The 19,633-nt window shown below is 37.5% G+C and overlaps 1 pseudogene; it reads left to right on the plus strand.

Moving 5' to 3' along the window:
• Positions 1-2,564: 2,564 nt before the first annotated feature.
• The window catches only part of LOC103662003, a 94,077-nt pseudogene continuing 77,008 nt past the window's right edge, over positions 2,565-19,633 (plus strand).

A 19,633-nucleotide genomic window follows, 5' to 3' on the forward strand; every position in this document is an offset into this window, starting at 1 on the left:
AGTAGAAATTTATAACTTTCTTCGAAAAACTCTTGTGTATTTTTATATAAGTATCTTGTATTTTCAGTTATTTTTTCCATAGCATATAAAAACAATTTTTATTGTAGTAAAATATGCATAAAAATTGACCATTTAAACAGTTTTAAGTGTACAAGTTTAGTGGCATTGGATATATTCACACAGGTCCTCAACCATCATAAGAACTTTTTCATAATCCCAAACTAAACTCCACTTTTTAAAGTTAAGCTTGCTGAATTGATTTTTTTTTTTTTTTGGCTACTGTAAAGGACAGCTATTAATTTTGTGATTACTCTGTATTTAGAAAACTATTAAGGGTCTATTATTTATTCTAATAATTTATCTCTGTATTCTTTTGGATTTGCTATCTAGAAATTCATGTTGTCCTAAAGCACTGCTTTTTCTTAATATTTTCACAGTAACATAATCGCTCATATTTTATATTACTTTATTTCTCTATTACAAATCTTGGGTATTTGTCTCACCTTTTTCTTAAATTTTTGCTAATTTCCTTTTCCTCTGGTTGAAATTAGCTATTTAACTCAGTTGCTGAGATTTTAAGTTCCAGATTTTATTTTTCTCAAATCTACCTATTCTTTTGTTCATAGCTCGTGTTCGTTCATTATGACTTCTCTGCTTCCTATGTTGTCCTAAGTAATTTTTCCATCACTTTAAAATTGTTCTTCTTTTAGTTTTTCTGGGTGCTAATCTTCATATATGTTGTGCTTGAGTTTTCTTCTTCATGGTAAAATGTTTAGCCATGAATTATTTAATTTTTTTTTGCTGCCAGCTCATCTTCATTTCCTTCTTCCTACCATGTGGTTATCTCATAAACTATAACATTAACTGTTCCTGGAGAGTAATTTCAAGTTTTTTTCCAGCAGGTGCTCAGTGGATTTCACCAATGAGTGATCTTATATGTCCTTTTATATTAATTAGTGGCTTGTAGATATCTAAACAAAGGGAATGTGACAGTTTGGGGCTCAAGACTAGCACCTGGGAGAGGCTATAGCTTTTCCTATACCCTGAGTTCAAGGTAAAGCCAAACTTCCTACTCCTATCTTGACTGCAGATGGGTTCCTTTCCATTCCCTGCCCCAGAGGGACAAGCCTGCTCAGCTTCCTGTGCTGTGCAAATGTCTCAATTCTAAGTCCCATTTTGCCTAGAAAAGCTCTTATGCCATTTATCACAGGATAACCCAGACATCCAGTCATTATATCCTGTTTCTGGACCTACTTCTCTCAGACTGCAAATCCACCCTGGGTTTTGAGCTTTGCCAAATTCTCTCTTTTTTTTTTTAATTTTTCTGTTACATTTAAAAAAATATTCCTTGTATATTTAATCCAGGATTTCTGTGGACAGAGGGAAGACTGTTAGGTTTATTACATTTTATTTTATGCTGCTAAATAATAAAAATTAAATAGTAAATATTGTATGGCAGTTTGGGTCCAAGCAGGAAAACTTGGTTTTATGGCAACATGGGCTTCAAAACTAGGTGGTTTTGGAAAGTTAGAAACATTAATTTGTGGTTTTCTGCCATAAGGGAATTAAAAACAACAACAACAACAACAACAAGAATCAGAAGTCAGTCAAGGTATGGTGACATGGAGGTTACCTATACTTAAAAATACTGTTTTATTCTGAAGATAGAGACCCTTGTATTTCCATGAGCTAAGAAGGTCTCACAAGATTCCCATTTCTGGCGCTTCTCTTTTAAGGAGAATATTTTCCTGTATATCCACACATGGAATTTTAACTATATAACCAAAGTGCAAATATGCCTTCATTTTCAGTAATAAACTTCCTAATTCCACATTTTATCAACTATCTTGGCAGAACTTGTTTTATAAGAGACAGGGTTGTAAACTCCTTTGCTTTTCCTAATTTGAACCATATAAGTAGTATCATTTCCCTTAAGATTTCTCATCATTTTACTAGGAGATACTACATCAAGAATACAAAATACAAGTTTTTAAGCGTTCTTTTAATTCAAGTCTGAAAACTGTTGTTAAGAGTCCCATATCTTCAAGTTTGACCACATTTTAATAAAAAAAATGGATGCTGGATGAAATTGTGAGATAGTCAAGTCTCACCGCTCATTTTAGAGTGGAGATTCTTAAGGATGCAGGTTTGCCTATTGGCCAAATGGAACACCTCTTATTCTTCTGCTTTTAAAAAAGAAGTCCCAAAGTAATCTCACTAAAGTACAATGCTACTTTTGTTCTATTTCGATAATAGACAATGTGGAATACATTTTTCAGGTTGTTGTTAATGTTTGTTTGTTTTTGAGTACTGACACTTTATTGAGAAATGTCAGAGCAGCAAAAAAGAACGTAGGGCAAGAAGAGTGAGAAATAAAGGCGTGAGCATTAACCAGAGGTCCTTGCTTCATGGAGAGACGCAAACTTTCCCTGTTACTTGCAACATCAGCAGATAGGCTATAGAGAAAACACCATGCTCCAAAATGGACATAAAAGGGGAAATGGGGAGGGACTTTTCTATCTTTTCCATCTTCCACTGGTCAATGTTTGCATCTTACCGCACGCATGGGGAGTGGATCTCCTCAGCAGCAGCTAGAGATGAACAAAGCAGGTAAAATGAGAATCTGAAGTAGCACCGGAGAGGTGTCAAATAGCATGTCCATAGCCCTCATCATTTTTTCTCCATCAGATTTGCTTGAGTATGATGTGGCACCAAGTGCCCTTTCTTGAATCTCTTACGCGTCATTTTTAGATTTTAAACAGACATGGGTGACAGAGCTCTTTAACCACCAGAAACATCTGTGCAGAGCTGTCATAACACACTCTGAGACACAGTGTAGTTGACTTGGAGCATGGAAGGTAGATAATGACCTTCCAGTCTTGTTGTTTAGTCTCAAGCCACGCACAGAGTCACAGCTCAGGGCAATATATTCCAGGATTGCATCCTTGGTAACACAGAGTCATAGGCTTATCCTAAACTTCAAAAAGAGGTTTATGGTTCATAGAAATTGCACATGTTCACCCTGGAGACATTCTTTTCAGTTATAAAGAATATCTTCTTATAACACATAGAACCTGGGGAGGTAAATACAGACAGGTTAAGAAGTGGTTTTAATTACACTGCAAATTATGAGGCTAGTCATTAGGGAAGGCAAATACAGGATTCCTTTGGATTTTCTCTGTGAGTTGTCATAAATGAAGGTTGTTCTCTGAACTGTAACTTAGTTATTTTAATACACTTTAAATGAATAGATTTCAGAAATGATTTGAAAACATACTAAGTCATCATAGTTGAGTCTGTCCCTGGATTTCTCTTAGTTTTCAACTATGGATTATGAAAATGAATTCAGCTACGTTTTTTCTGTCTCTCCACTGTGCTCCAGGACAGGAGTCCCAGAGTCCCTTACACCAGCCTTCTGACTCGCAGAAAGAAAAACCCCTAAACCAGATGAGCTCTTCGGATAAAAGATGCTGGATATGCCTTGCATTTCAATTGGAAAAATATTACAGCCGCATGTTATTACTTACTGTGATTTAAACGTTAAGGAGAATCACCTCCATTCTTTTTCTTTCACATGTAAGTCATGGTCTTCCATTAGTAAAAGTAAAGTGTATATCCTGTCACTTTCTGTGAGTAAAATGATATAGTCTCATGCCTTGAAGAGTCCTCAGGATATTTTCTCTACTTTTATTTCCAGTGCCCCTGTGCTTCTCAACCTTTTCCATGTAATGAAACACAGAGAAAAGGAAATATTCTAAAGTCCCCGAATATGGCTGGTGGAGAAGGCCACTCATGGCCCAATGTCACCGAATCACATCCACAGCTCCCAGCCAGCTTCCCTGATGCTTGAGGGAATCAATAAGAGGATACTTGTAAGCCATATGTCACAGCATAAGTGACTGAGAAACTTTGCTCAACAGGACCTTATGGACCATTTCACAAACATGAAATGATACATTTTAAGACACTCTCACCATTATCAATTCAGTAAACATGGGTTTAGCATCCAGTCATGAATGATGCCGCAGGGAAGCCTGTGTTCCTCTGCTCGGCCTCCCTCGGGGCCACACGCTCGTTTCCCCAGCTGCTGGGGAAGCTGCCCGTTGGCAGCTCACAGATGAGTCTGTCTCCAGGGAATGGCCTCAGCAGAAGGGGGCTGCTTTACTCAAGCTTCTCTCACTTCCTGGGGATACAGCTCCAACGCAGTGTTGGTTCAGTAGAAGAGAAGGCTAAGAAGTTGGTGATGTGGGCCAACTCGGAAGCATCATTCTAGCCCCAGAGCTCATGAAGCATTGATCCAGACCTCTGTGTGACGGCCGTGCTGTCCAACTGTCTAGCTTCTCCCTCTGCCCCATCCCGCTTCCCACATCCCCTTAGAGAACTTGTTCCAGCGTATTCCCCAACAAACTTTCTGCCAGCAAATCTTTGCTTCGGTGTCTATTTCCTGGGGAATAAACCTAAAATGAAAACAAAGTTTAATAAGACTTAGGATTTATCCTCAAGGCACTTAGAATCCAAAGGAAGGAAAACAAGGGAACGAGTCAATATTATCATCATGAAGGGTGCTATGTTATGTGTATAAATGGACTATAATGAAGCCCAAAGGGGCAAGTGGAAGGGCTGCCTTGGGAGACATCTGGGCTACTGATCATATTATCCTCTGGGTCATCGTTCTCACTGTCCAGAGGTAGACCACATGCTAAATAAATGTTTACTGAGTTAATACATTGGGGATAGTCTTAAAATCTATCATCTTATTATTTATCGTTTAAATCACTTCATCACTTCAGAGGAGAGATTGACAATGATGGTGTGTATTAAATGATAAATAGGACTTCAATAGACAGAAAGTGATAAAAGCAAATTTCAGGTAGAGAGAATAACATTTCAAAACCCCAGATTGGTGCACAAGTAGTTTGTGAAGATTCCAGCAAGGAGAAGATACAGCTGGTGTAGATGGTAAGGGCTAGACCGGAAATGTTGGCCTATGGCCTCAATTTCCAAGCCAATAGGTGTTTTTCCATTTTTTTCCTTCACAGACTTCTAAAACTACATATTGAATGAATTACAGTGTTACTTAAGGCAGTCATTTGCTGTAGTAATATAGAGCTCTCAACATAAGCTGGCTTGCACGAGATATATTGGGGAAATATTTCCCATTTTCAGTTCGGAGTCAGTGGGACAAATGGGCAGAGTGTCTAGCTTTCAGAGATACCATTTCCCTCGGATGTTTTAGCTCTTCCTTCCCCTAATTTATGTACTGGAATCTGGGTACAACGACATCTGTGATCCAGCACTGGAAGAGGAAATGGAGGAAGAATTCAAATGTAAAAATGTTTTAAGTGTAAGCCCGAAGTGGACAGACGTCCCTTCCACTGATATGTCGTTGGCTTGAACCCGGTGGCATGTCTCTGTAGGGTGACCAGGAGCCTAGTTTGGCAAGGCAAAGAGAGGGAGCCCCAGGCCTAATGGAAGAGGACGAGGACTGTGAATGTTTTATCATAGTTGCCAATGGTTAAAGACTAGGAAATTTCAAATTTCAAATCATAACCCAAATTTCTGGCCTCTGTTGAAAACTTGGGACTGAATTTTTTAAAAAAAATTCTTAGAGAACGCGTGCATGCGAGTTGGGGTGGGGAGGGGCGGAGGGAGAGGGAGAGAGAGGATCCCAAGGAGGCTCCATTCCCAGTGCGGAGCCCCAGGCAGGCCCGCTCTCACCACTCGGAGATCATGACCTGAGCCGAAATCAAGAATCAGATGCTTAACTGACTGAGACACCCAGGCGCCCCATGCCTGCATTTTTTATATGGCATAAGTCAGTTGGTTCTGCTAGATGTTATCAACCTTGGGGTACACAATTTTTGGTTCAACGTGGGTATTTATAAAGATACAAGTACATAAGTTAACTTTTGTATACTTAAAGGCAATGTATACATCTTTTAAAAGAATACAATATGAAATCTATTTACAAAACATGCTATAATTAAAATTGTGATAAATAGGGAAATTATCTTTAATAAAATTTAATGAATTAAAAAAACCTAGAATTCCAAACAAGTGTTTTAAAATGTAATATGTATTAAGTAAAAATAACATGAAGTGGAAATACTTATTTTTAAATGATGGAGTATTTGTAACAGTTTTTTTTTTTTTAATTTAGTCTCAAGGAAATTATGTATCCTTAGCAGGAATAAGCATTTGCAAATATAAATTAGAAATGTCTTTGCCCAGAATGTGAAGCTATGGCTAAATCTTTACTGGACACATTGGTGAAACATTTAAACCATCTGTGTCCTTTGCTCTTGTAAATGACGACAGTAGAGATTTAAAAAAAATGACTGTTACATGTACTCCACGTAACATTGAAGGTACTTTCAGGTTTGGATTGGCATTTTCATTCACACGAACATGGCCCATCATCTGGTACCAAGTTCACTTCAGTTTTTTGCAAACATACAGGACGGGGATCCCAACATACCTGACAGCTTCAAGAGGAATCCTTCCAATACTTCAGGACACATTGTTCAGACCACCCAAGCATCAGCCCTTTCATAAAGGATGAGACCGTGTATGCAGATGTGGGAACTACCCTGGATTTGGTTAGTCTTAGCACTGGACCAGCATCTTGTAACATCCCTTGAGCAAAACTTTCAGGTCCCCCTAGGAACAACCTGAATAGAGGAGTCCATAGCGCAGGGGGCTCAGGGGGCTGTGCCTCAATAGGTTTTAATAGCTCACTCCCAGCCCTGCAAACCCAAATGCAGTCATCAAATATGAATCATTTTGCAACAAACATCACTGCTTAGTAACAGAGCTTAGGTGCCGCCGTTACCTTAAGCCATTAGGTTTCCACGGAAACAGTGCTAGTAGGGGTAAGCCATTCTTTCCGCAGAAAGAAACATTTAGACTTGCTGTTAGCCCTTCTCAAACACTCACTTAACCATATATGTATATTTGTAGTTTAACGAAACTTGAGATGTGAAAAGTACTTTAGTCGCGGTACCTAAGACAGTGTGGTCAACGAAAAGCATCTTACAAATTTGATGAGAAAAATCTTGAAAATATGAAGACACATCGGTCAGTATTTCCAGTTTGGATAAATAGTCCTCCTGTACCTCATTACCTCATACTTTTGTGGATCATTATCACTGGCCTTATGATTTTATTGTGCTTGGTAGATAGTGGTCATTATGTTACTTAGGATTAAGATCAGAGACCATATGATTCTCTCTAGTTACAGTAAAGTCAAGCTATTTCATTTTCTACTTATTCTCACTCCCATGATTTTGTTAATGTATGTGTGTAAATGTGTGCATAGTTTTATGTACTTGGCAACTGAAAATAACATTTAATAAAATAAGGAAAATTCAGGAGTTCTCAACTACAGTTTTAACTATTCTTTGACTTAGCAAAGGACTTCTGGCAAAATGGTATCCCTACTTCAGTTAGTTCCTTGGGATCAGTTTTCAGGAGAGTTGATTTCGGCTGGAGAAATAGATTTCTAGGTCTAAATGCATAGGGGATTGAAAGATGGACAGTATCTTAGTCTGTTTGGTAGAACTATAACAAAAATAGCATCAATTGGATGACTTAAACAACAGAAATTTATTTCTCACAGTTCTGAAGGCTAAGAAATCCAAGATCAAGGTGCTGGCTTATTTTGTACCTGGTTTACAGATGGAGGCTTTCTTGCTATATTTTCACATGATGGAGAAAAGGAGAAGAAGCAAGCTTGCTCATGTTTCTTCTTATAAGAGCACTAATTTGGGGCACCTGGATGGCTCAGTGGGTTCAGCGTCTGCCTTCGGCTCAGGGTCCTGGAATCAAGCCCCATGACAAGCTCTCTGCTCAGCTGGCAGTCTGCTTCTCCCTCTCCCCCTGTGCATGTGGTCTCTCTCTCTCAAATAAATAAAACCTTTTAAAAAAATAGAGCATTAATTCTCTCATGAGGGCTCCACTCTTATGATCTAAGTATCTCCCAGAGCCCCATCTCCAAATATCATCACATTGAGGATTAGTGTTTCAACATATGAATTCTGGGGGGACACAATTATTCAGTTCACAGCAGATATAGATGATAGGTAGGTAGATAGATAGACAGATAGATAGACAGATAGATTAATAGATAGAAAAACTCTACTGAAAAATAATGATGACTCCCAAATTATATGTCTTCCCTAAAATTTTCCTGAACTGCAGACTCACATGTATAATTCAGCATCCGGACTTGGATATCTGAAAACCATTCTAACATAACAAGTTCAGTAGTGAACACTAGATAATTTTCCTACTTTTAAACTGCACCAATCCTACTTTATCTATACTTTTCCATATTGTTTAAAGGCGACATCATCCCACTAATTGCTCAGGTTAAAAATCTGAAAGTTATCTTTGACACATTTTTTTGGCCTTCAATTTTTTGAGTAAATTTATTTTTTAATTACTTTTAGAATTCTAATTCCACTGTGGTTAACATATAGCACTAAATTAATTTCAGGTGTATAATATAATGATTCAATAATTCCATACATTTCCCAGAGAGCATCATGATAAGTATAGTCTTAATCACCTTCACCTGTTTTATCCATCTGCTGCCCTCCTCTGGTGACCATCTGTTTGTTCTCTATAGTCAAGAGTCTTTTTTTCTTGGTTTGCCTTTTTTCTTCCTTTGCTCGTTTGTTTTGTTTCTTAAATTCCACATATGAATGAAATCATATGGTATTTGTCCTTCTCTGACGGACTTATTTCACTTAGCATTATACTCTCTAGATCCATCTATGTTGTTGCAAATGACAAGATTTCATTCCTTTTTATGTCTGAATAATACTTTGTTTTATATATATATATATATATATATACATATATATATAACATAATATAATGGATTATATATAATATATACTTTATATGTTATATATATTCCATTATATTATGTTATTTATATAATATATATTCCACTATATATATTTATATGTATGTATATCCATTCATCAGTTAACTGACACTTGGGCTGCTTCCATAATTTGGCTATTGTAAAGAATGCTACAGTAAACATAGGGGTACATACATCCTTTTTAATTACTGTTTTTATTCTGTGGGTAAATACCCAGCAGGGCAATTACTGGATCATTACATCATTCTATTTTTAATTTTTTGAGGAAACTCAACACTGTCTTCCTCAGTAGCTGCACCAGTTTGCCATCTTACCAAAAGTCCCTAAAGCTTAGTTTTCTCCACATCCTTACCAACACTTGTTGTTTCTTGTGTTTTGACATTAGCCATTCTGATAGATGTAAGGTAATATCTCATTGTGGTTTTGATTTGCATTTCCCTAATGATGAGTGATGTCGAGCATCTTTTCATGTGTCTGTTGGCCATCTGTATTGTGTTCTTTGGAGAAATGTCTATTCATGTCTTCTGTCCATTTTTAATTAGTTTATTCATTTTTTGTGTGTTGAATTGTGTAAGTTCTTTATATATTTTGGATACTAACCCTTTTTCAGATATGCCATTTGCAAATATCTTCTGCCATTCAGGAGGTTGTCTTTTTGTTTTGTTGGTATTTCCTTTGCTGTGTAGAAGCTTTTTATATTGATATAGTCCCAGTAGTTTATTTTTGCTTTTATTTCTCTTGCCTCAGGAGATATATCTAGAAAGATATTCTTTCTTTTTTAAAAAAAAGATTTTATTTATTTATTCGACAGAGATAGAGACAGCCAGAGAGAGAGGGAACACAAGCAGGGGGAGTGGGAGAGGAAGAAGCAGGCTCATAGCGGAGGACCTGACGTGGGGCTCGATCCCATAACGCTGGGATCACGCCCTGAGCCGAAGGCAGACGCTTAACCGCTGTGCCACCCAGGCGCCCCTCTAGAAAGATATTCTTATGGCTGATGTCAGAGACATTGCCTGTCCTCTCTTCTAGGATTTTTATGGATTCAGGTCTCACTTGCGTTCTTAATCCATTTTGAGTTTATTTTTGTGTATGGTGTAAGAAAGTGGTCCAGTTTCATCCTTTTGCAAATAGGTGTCCAGTTTTCCCAACGCCATTTGTTGAAATAACTGTCTTTTTCCCCATTGCTTTCTTGCCTTCTTTGTTGAAGATTAATTGACAATATAATCAGGGGTTTATTTTTGAGCTTTCTCTTCTCTTCTGTTAATCTATGTTTTTATGTTTGTGCTTTCGCCTTCATTTTACACTGTAAAGAATCGGCTCCTGAATTCACCTTGTAACGTAGCTACCCTATTCGTTGTCAGGAGGACTTGTTAGCATCCTTTCCAGAGCATTTTCAAAGAAGACTTTCTGTAGAATATCTTTCAGAAGACTCAATTTTTAAGACACACACGGGGATGTTCTGAAAATAGGTGCTAAAGAAAGGAAATTTATATCTACCGATGGTAAGGATTAGAATATTGACTTAGTCTTTAAAAAATACATATCCAGATTTTCAAAAGTCAAGGCAGAATCAGTAATGACTACTGCTGTTGTTAGACCATAGGTCTTCCCATTGTTATTTTATTGAGTTTAGTGTATGAAATCCGGAAACAACTAACATATAACGGCCATTAACATTAAGGTAAAAAATCCTGGCCAAAAAAAGTATTTTCAAGTTTTTCTGAGAGTTTGGCTGATTTGAGTTCATAATATTGTTTGTATGCTTTACTTTTCCTAAAAAATGTAGAAGATGGAGGCAATGAAATTTTTGATCAAGTGCTAATGTTTTGCAAAATTCCTTTATAATAATTCCAACAAAGTGAATGCTTGTATGTTTTAGGTCTTAATACAGTCCATTAGGTTCTTTGCCATGGTTACTGCAATGGTCTTTCTGCATTTGAGGTTTTCAAAATATTCAGAGAATTGTAAGATAAACATAGGCATATATTAATAAAATTGTGATTTAGCAACTGGATAATTCTATCCCGAGGAGCTCAGATGTCCTTTGGATCTGACTCAGAACTGTATCCCATTGTTATGGCTTTGCTTAGACTATTAGTACAGCTGGTGAGGCGTGAACCGGCCACATCCCCAACTACAGAAGAGAACTTTCCCAATTTGTATGAAATATCCAGGGTATGGAATGACTTTTCAGGATTGCAATAATCTTACATCTGCCAATAAAATCTGGTTGATGTACCTTCTGCAGGCACAATCAAGTGGCTGTCTTGGCTAACCTCACGGCCAGGAAAATGGCCAGACTTCCTGATATTAGCCAACGTTTCTTTTCCAAGTCTGGGGCCACATTATTTATGTTTGACTTACCTTGTGTATATAGATGACATTTTCTAATATTTTCATTATCTCAAGCAACCTCTATGCATGAAGGCAAAAATACTGTTTGTTTTTCATGACAATCTTCCAGTACATTCTCTACGGATTCTTCAGTGTTGTTTTTGCCACAACATTTATTATAAATCCACTGAGAGCATAAGCACTACTAAATATCTCCTATTGAGTCTCCAGTTTTATAGGCCAACAATGGTAATTTTAAATTACTCAATAGAGTTTTTAAAAATGCTCAGTTTGTTATGGGTAGTACAGTTTTATCAACATTGGAATCCCTCAATTTCACTGATGTGGCAACAACAATATCTGCAGGAATAGCTACCATTATTTAAGCTGTTTTATGTGTGTAAACAAAGAGGTTAAGCCCTAGATCTTGGATTTGGAGAAACATTCATATACGATATGAATTGCTAGTGGTTACTATATTGTTGAGTTGAAATCCCTAATGCACGTTCTAATTTTATAAACTATATATATATATATAATTTCAGATAGGCAGATTATTGAGGACATTTATAACTAAGATTGAAGAATGGCTAGTTGATTCAGCCTCAGCAGTCCACAGTAGGGGTTTTTGTTTTGTGTTGTTTTGTTTTTACCCTCTGGTGGTTTTGTAAGGAGGTTGTCTTATGCTGAAAAGGTTGGGATTTTATCAACTGCAATAATAGGTAGATCTCAAAAAACTTCAATTTTCTCACAATGATCGTTTTGGATATTGCTTAAGACTTTATTACCATTTTTGGCTAGAATGTGCCTTTCAGTAAAGAGAATAGGACCTAAATATTATACATGACAAAATTCTAATTTTTTTTCTTTTTCTTTTTTTTTTTAAATTTTTAAAAATTTTTTCTTTTTGACTGAAGACCTTTAGCCAGCCATGAGTTTCTTTACAAGGTAGAGTGAGTCTTCTTGGGAGATTTCGAGAACAGATGTAGACAAGAGATCACCTATAAATTGATTGAGGGCTGAAAGTCTTGGAAATGTTATGCCCTTTGTATCATTATTTAAGTACTGAAAGAAATATGAATGCACATTTGCAAATCCCTAAGTTATTACCACGTCAGTATATTTTTGGTCATTCCAATGGAAGGCATTTAGTTATAAAGCAAAAAAATAAAAATAAAATCACAATCATAAACACCGCTTCTTTGTAAAGTCCTATGTATGTGTAACCCCACTGGAAGTAGTGTACCTGAGCCCCCATGAAGGGTATTCTAAATTTCATTGGGTTGTTCCTTCATCAGGATGATATTCTTGCTGTTCACAACCTAATGTTGTCACTAATTAGGTAAATTGAGAATTGGGGCTTATGATGAGAGAAGTAAGATAAATTGCATGACAGTTTTATTTATATTTTAGGGAATCAGCCAAATAAAAAACAAAGAAGACTCAAACCCAAAGGTCTGGGCCCTGGGTCCTTTCCTCAATTTGGGGGCCACAGTTGCTGTGATGAGTTACAAGCTCTGAGGGAGCAGAGAAAAGCCCCAGGAATGTCCCTCTTCATCATGACATAAATCTAACCTGTGTGAACTTCACCATTGTATCTGCTGAGAGGGTTGGAGAACACTCCTTGAGTGCTGGCCAGCCTGCCCTAATGTAGACCTGCAAACACGATTCCACAGTGCTCTGCTTTCTGGAGTGCACCATTGGGTCCCGTACACGCTGGTGCTTTATGCTGAAGTCAGCCTCTCCCTTGCAAGATGCTTGAGCAATTTTATCACTGATGTTGAGGTTTGACAATGATAGTAACCGACTGTTTCACTCTTTTTGCCTTTTAATATCCTAGGAGCCACTACCCAAAGAAAGGATATGTTGCTATCATAAGGAAGCTCTTTCAGAACACAGCATAGGAAAGTAGGGAGTCAGGTACCCTGTGGTGCTTGAATGCCTATGAACTGTTTCTTAAAGTAAATCTTAATAAAAGGGAGGATACACAAGGGGGATGGAATCAGGTGAGGAGGAGAGATTAATACTATAATAATTTTTCCTTCCGCCAGTACACCCAACCATTGAGTTTTGCTTCATCCTTTCTCAGGAGCGAATATAGAAAGTGGGGCTCATGGATCTCTTTACTTGGCTTCTGAATCCATCAGGTTAAGTTTAGTATTGTAAAACAACAAACAAACAACACACACACACACACACACACACACACACACACAATTAAATGGGTTTTTACAACAGAAATTTGTGTCTTCTTTGCACGAAGTTCCAACAGTGGTGAGAGAAGAGAAAAGGCTCCCTCTGCTCAGCATAGACATCTGGGGACCCAGGCTTATTTCTATGTCAGCACTCAGAGAAAAGACCCCAGGGAAGAGACAGGGATGGAGAATAGCATGAAAGGCTCTTCTTGAGAGGTAATTCCCAAGCCACATTTGCTGTGTGTCCACAACGCAATCACACTGAACTGCAAAATGCTGGGAAATGTTTTCTAGCCTCAGGTAAATATTGCATACCCTTTTTCTTACAAAAAACCCATACCATCAATAAACAGTATTTTAAAATACTTTAAAAATATCTTTGAAGTCAGTAAAAAAAAAAAAAGTCAACGAAATGTATCTTTTGGTTGTTATGTATAATTTTTGTAATAGATTTGATGGATTTAATACATTTAGTAATGTAAATACAAGGTAGTAGATGTATTAAGGAACCATAACATAAAATTATGTTCTGAAAAGAATATTTTAACCAGATGTTTAAATTACATAGATGTTAAGGATGCTGCATAAATAAGTCTGGTTAGAATTCTTTATGATATTAAAAAGCAAAATGCAAACTGCTAAAAATATTTTAGGGAGAAAGTCAAGTCAAATTAACAGTGAAAACCATAACATGTTTAGGATTACATCTGAAAGTGATGGCTGAGTCTGATTTGAATGGTGTGTGCCTAGCAGCGCCACATGTATTCTCTCTAAAACGCTAATTAAAATTCTTCCAAAGGCATAGGGGGCAAGAGACAAAAATTCCAAAGTACAGAAAGCAAAGACTGGCAGAACACCTACAGCCAGAATCTTGGAAGATTTGACAGTAATTATAAGGTAGACAGATCTGGAGTGAGTATAATCTTCTAAGACTCGAGCACGTAGTGTACTTTGAGTCAGCTTCATGAGCTAGAGTCTACCTGAAGCAGGTAGGAGGATGCTGAGTTATCAGCATATGTTATCAGCATATCAGCGTATATGTTATCAGGCTTAATTTCATGGGATGAGCTCCAACCTGTGTCCCTTAACTGTGGCAATATTTTTCTGTCCAGCAAAGAAGAGGGCCATAAAATAACTAAGTGGAGAGTCAGTAAACTGGTGGTTTATTCTGGAAGTGTAATCTCTTGAGGAAAGGCAGGCATGTGCCATCAGGAAAAGTCTTGAGAGCAACACACACTAGGAAATTATAGTTCTTTATTTGCTGTATCTATCCAGGGAATGGGGCTGTTATGGGAAATGAGGCTCGTTGGAGATTGCCAGGAGTTCCATTGGAGCGGGATTTTTGTTTATTCACTGCTTCAACCCAGTGCCTTGAGCAGTGTCCAGCACATAGTAGTTATTAAGTATATAGGGATACAGAAAATTGATGGGAAATGTGGTCTTCAGCTTTATTCCACTGTAAATCTGAGGATAAATCTAAGGGATGTGGGACAGACAATATATCATTATCATTATTATCATAAGCATCATAATTTAGTATAATTATATGTAATATTTATAGAGCTCTATACTTAACTGCCAGACACTCTATGAACACGATTTTATTTGATGTTATTCATATGACAACTCTAGGACATAGGCAATAGTATTATCGTCATTTGAAATGAACCTGCCAGAGGTTACTAAAAGTAGCAACTCTAGGGTTCGAATTCCAGCATTGGCTCCGAATCCAAGTTCTTAACTGAACTAAACATAAAGAAGTCATATGATGACAGGTACTGCTCTTGGAATATTTTTCTCCTCACATATAGTGTAATAGAGCCCCCAGGTATTCCTTTCGCATATGGGACAAATTTTACTGGCTCTGTTAAAAGGGGATGGCATCACAGAAATGTGTTCGATGCAATGCCATGAAGTGGAGGTGGGATGTGAAAGACTAGAGGCCTTCAGGGAAGAGACTGCAGAGAATATTCCTTCCTTCCTCCCAGGCCTGGCTCTGTAGGTACAGCTATGACAGAAGGTACTTCTATTGTTAAGAGTTCTCTTCCGTTATCAAACCTCCTAAAAGACCAAGTGAGTGTATTGTCTTTCTACCCAAAACTGTTGTTTTAGAAACACGTGATGTAGCTTCTTCAAGGAAAGAAAAATGGGATAAGAGTTCAGGATCTCATATGTATAAGATTGGCTTTCAGGCGTAAAAGCTATGTCTAAACAAACATGCTTGGCTGAGGCTTCTTGTACCCTGGACCAAACAAACAAATCAACAGGCTTTGAAAAGAATTTAAGTGAGTGAAAAGTCATGAGTCTGGCCTACAAAAATTTGTGAAAACTCATTCCTTAAGGTAATCAATTTAGGGGGCTCGCAAATCCGAGGTCACAAACACTCTGGATGCTCGAGGACGGGCATCCTCAGAGGGTCCATGAAGGATGATAAACAAAGAACAAGCTCCCAAAGACAGAGGCTGGTCCTACAGATGAAAAGGAAATCCTCCCCCCCGCCCCGGAAAGTAGAATCAGGGTTTGACACCTGACAAGCTTAAGAACGTACTGTATGAGCAGTAAAGGAAATCATTCTTGGTGTCATCAAGGAAGGTTTGATGATTACTATTGACCTACTAGTCGTTTATTATTTGGATGTTTTAATTATGATTACTCTCAGGGTTTATACCCACCATTTATAAATAATCAGGCCATCGGAGGTTTTGTCTTGGCCTGTGGGAAAGAAATCAACACCCCTAGGTATCTGGTCCTTGGAAGAAGCTGTGGTAACTGACAACTTTGGAATTGCTTCTTTGGGGGTAGAAATCAGTGTGTTCCCTGTGACAGGATCAGTGCTTATGGATGGATATATTGTATTAGAGGTCGACAGTTTTACCCAGTTTCTTTTTATCTTTCTTCACTAATAGGAACTTAGAATATAAATTGGGCACATAATGACCTAGCACAAAGCTGATGTTTTGCAAGTTACGTTGAAGCTAAGTGTTGCAGTGTGACAGTGTTCTGGTCACAGTCAGTGGCACGTAAGTAGAGGTGGTGTGTGTAACTTCTGACAAGTCTTAACAAAGGCAGTGTCTCAATGTTATCTCTTTCTGTTGGGTTGAATGCCAATGTGATAATTGGAGTTAGCATAGCCATCTGGGACTATGGGGTAGAAATCTAGTGTGGAGAATCCTAGGTCTCTAATGATATTTAAGGCAGAATACCTGTCTTAGAATGCCCAACTCTGTCTTTTCTAGCCTGTTAAAATTACTCTTACTTATTTTTTGAATTTCTGTCTAAACTTTATCCTTATTGATTCATGTTAAATGGCAATTAAAAGAGACTCTACCTTGAGAAACCCTGAGGACATGTGAAGTAAATAATTAGGAAAAATATAAGAAGAGAAATATATGAATACTTTTGGGTGTAAAGAACTAAATTGATGTACTGTTTTTCAAATACTGTGGGGGAAATGATTAGAGAAACTTCTTTTCTGGGCACACAGCTAGAAATGCTGGTTGAGGTATAAAAATACATTTTCCTAAATACATGACTGAGCTGATGTGGAAGAAAGGAAATTCTTCAGAAGTGACGAATTTGGGGCAAGAAAGTCTTGGAGCTATTACTTGCTTGGGATATATTTGCTCATTTCTGTTGATGCAAAATCTAGGTATTACTAGACTAAAGAATCAGAGAACAGGAAAGCAAATTGGAGATCCATTCCATAATGCTGGAACCACTGAAAGCTGACATTCACCCTGAGCTGACTAGATGAAAAGAAAAAAAAAGAACTCTACAAAGGACAATGGCAGGATCTATAATTATCTTGAACTTGGTTCTAAACAGAGTGAGAAAAAATTTTCCCTTGAAAACTAAACGGAAGCCTATTCGTATTTGGATTTAGGGCAATTGATTATTACCTATGTGGCCAGAAAAAACCCAAGCTAAAATATATATTCTAATTGTTTCCATGTGGTAAGTGCTTTTAGGAAATTAGCAAAAGAAAACTAAAATCTTCTTTGAGGGAAGCATTTTAAAAATACACCTCAAGTTCTTTGAAAAATGTCATTGGTATTTGATCAGGATGGCATTGAAAGTGTACATTGCTCTGGGTAGCACAGACATTTTAACTATGTTTATTCTTCCGATCCATGAGCATGGAATATTTTTCCATCTTTTTGTTTCTTCTTCAATGTCTTTCAAGAGTGATTTGTAGTTTCTAGAATATAGATCCTTTATATCTCTGGCTAAGTTAATTCCGAGATAACGTATGATTTTTGGTGCTATTGTAAAAGGAATGGATTCCCTAATTTCTCTTTCTTCAGTCTCATTGTTTGTGTATAGAAATGCAACTGATTTCTGAGCATTGATTTTGTATCCCACCACATTACTGAACTGTTCTATAAGTTCTAATAGTTTGGGGGTTAAGCCTTTTGGGTTTTCCATATAGAGTACCATGTCATCTGCGAAGAGAGACAGTTTGACTTCTTCTTTGCCGATTTGGATACCTTTTATCCCTTTTTGTTGTCTGATTGCTGTTGCAAGGACTTCTAGTACTATGTTGAATAATAATGGCGAGAGTGGACATCCTTGTCGTGTCCCTGATCTTAAGGGAAAGGCTTCCAGCTTTTCCCCATTGAGAATGATATTCACTGTAGGCTTTTCATAGATGGTTTTTATGAGATTGAGGAATGTACCCTCTATTCCTACACTCTGAAGGGTTTTAATCAAGAAAGGATGCTTTTTGTCAAATGCTTTTTCTGCATCTATTGAGAGGATCATATGGTTCTTGACTCTTTTCTTGTTGATATGATCTATCACACTGATCGATTTGCAAATGTTGAACCACCCTTGCATCCCAGGGCTGAATCCCACTTGGTCATGGTGGATAATCCTCTTAATGTACTGTTGGATCCTATTAGCTAGGATCTTGTTGAGAATTTTGGCATCCATATTCATCAGGGATATCAGTCTGTAATTCTCCTTTTTGATGGGGTCTTTGCTTGGTTTGGGGATCAAGGTAATACTGGCCTCATAGAATGAGTTTGGTAGTTTTACTTCTGTGTCTATTTTTTGAAACAGCTTCAGGAAAATAGGTATTATTTCTTCTTTGAATGTTTGATAGAATTCCCCGGGGAATCTGTCAAGCCCTGGACACTTGTTTTTCGGGAGGTTTCTGATCACTGCTTCAATCTCTTCATAATTAATCGGTCTGTTTAAATAATCAATTTCTTCCTGTTTCAGTCTTGGTAGTTTATAGGTTTCCAGGAAGGCATCCATTTCTTCCAGGTTATTTAATTTATTGGCATAAAGCTGTTGATAATAGTTTCTAATGATTGTTTCTTTTTCCTTGGTGTTGGTTGTGATCTCTCCCCTTTCATTCATAATTTTATTAATTTGGGTCCTCTCTCTATTCTTTTGAATAAGTCTGCCAGTGGCTTATTGATCTCATTTATTCTTTCAAAGAATCAGCTTCTAGTTCTGTTGATCTGCTCTACTGTGCCCCTGGTTGCTAATTCATTGATCTCTGCTCTAATCTTGATCAACTGCCTTCTCGTGCATGGGTTAGACCTGTTTTTCTGTTCCATCTCCAGCTTAGACAGTCTCTTCAATAAATGGTGCTGGGAAAATTGCACAGCTACATGCAAATGAATGAAACTTGACCACTCTCTCACACCATACACAAAGATAAACTCCAAATGGATGAAAGACCTCTATGTGAGACAGGAATCCAACAAAATCCTAGAGAAGAGCATAGGCAGCAAACTCTACGACATCGGCCAAGGCAACCTTTTTCATGACACATCTCCAAAGGCAAGAGAAACAAAAGATAAAATGAACTTGTGGAACTTCATCAGGATAAAAAGCTTCTGCACAGCCAAGGAAACAGTCAAAAAAACTAAGAGGCAGCCCACGGAATGGGAGAATATATCTGCAAATGACACTACAGTTAAAAGACTAGTATCCAAGATATACAAAGAACTTCTCAAACTCAATACACGAGAAACAAATAATCAAATCAAAAAATGGGCAGAAGATATGAACAGACACTTTTCCAATGAAGACATACAAATGGCTAACAGACACATGAAAAATGTTCAAAAATCATTAGCCATCAGGGAAATTCAAAATCAAAACCCACTGGAGATACCACCTTATGCCAGCTGAATGGCAAAAATTGACAGGGCTAGTAACACAATTGTGAAGAGGATGTGGAGAAAAGGGGATCCCT

Source organism: Ursus maritimus, unplaced genomic scaffold, assembly GCF_017311325.1.
Source record: "Ursus maritimus isolate PB19 unplaced genomic scaffold, ASM1731132v1 scaffold_7, whole genome shotgun sequence".
Taxonomy (NCBI): domain Eukaryota; kingdom Metazoa; phylum Chordata; class Mammalia; order Carnivora; family Ursidae; genus Ursus; species Ursus maritimus.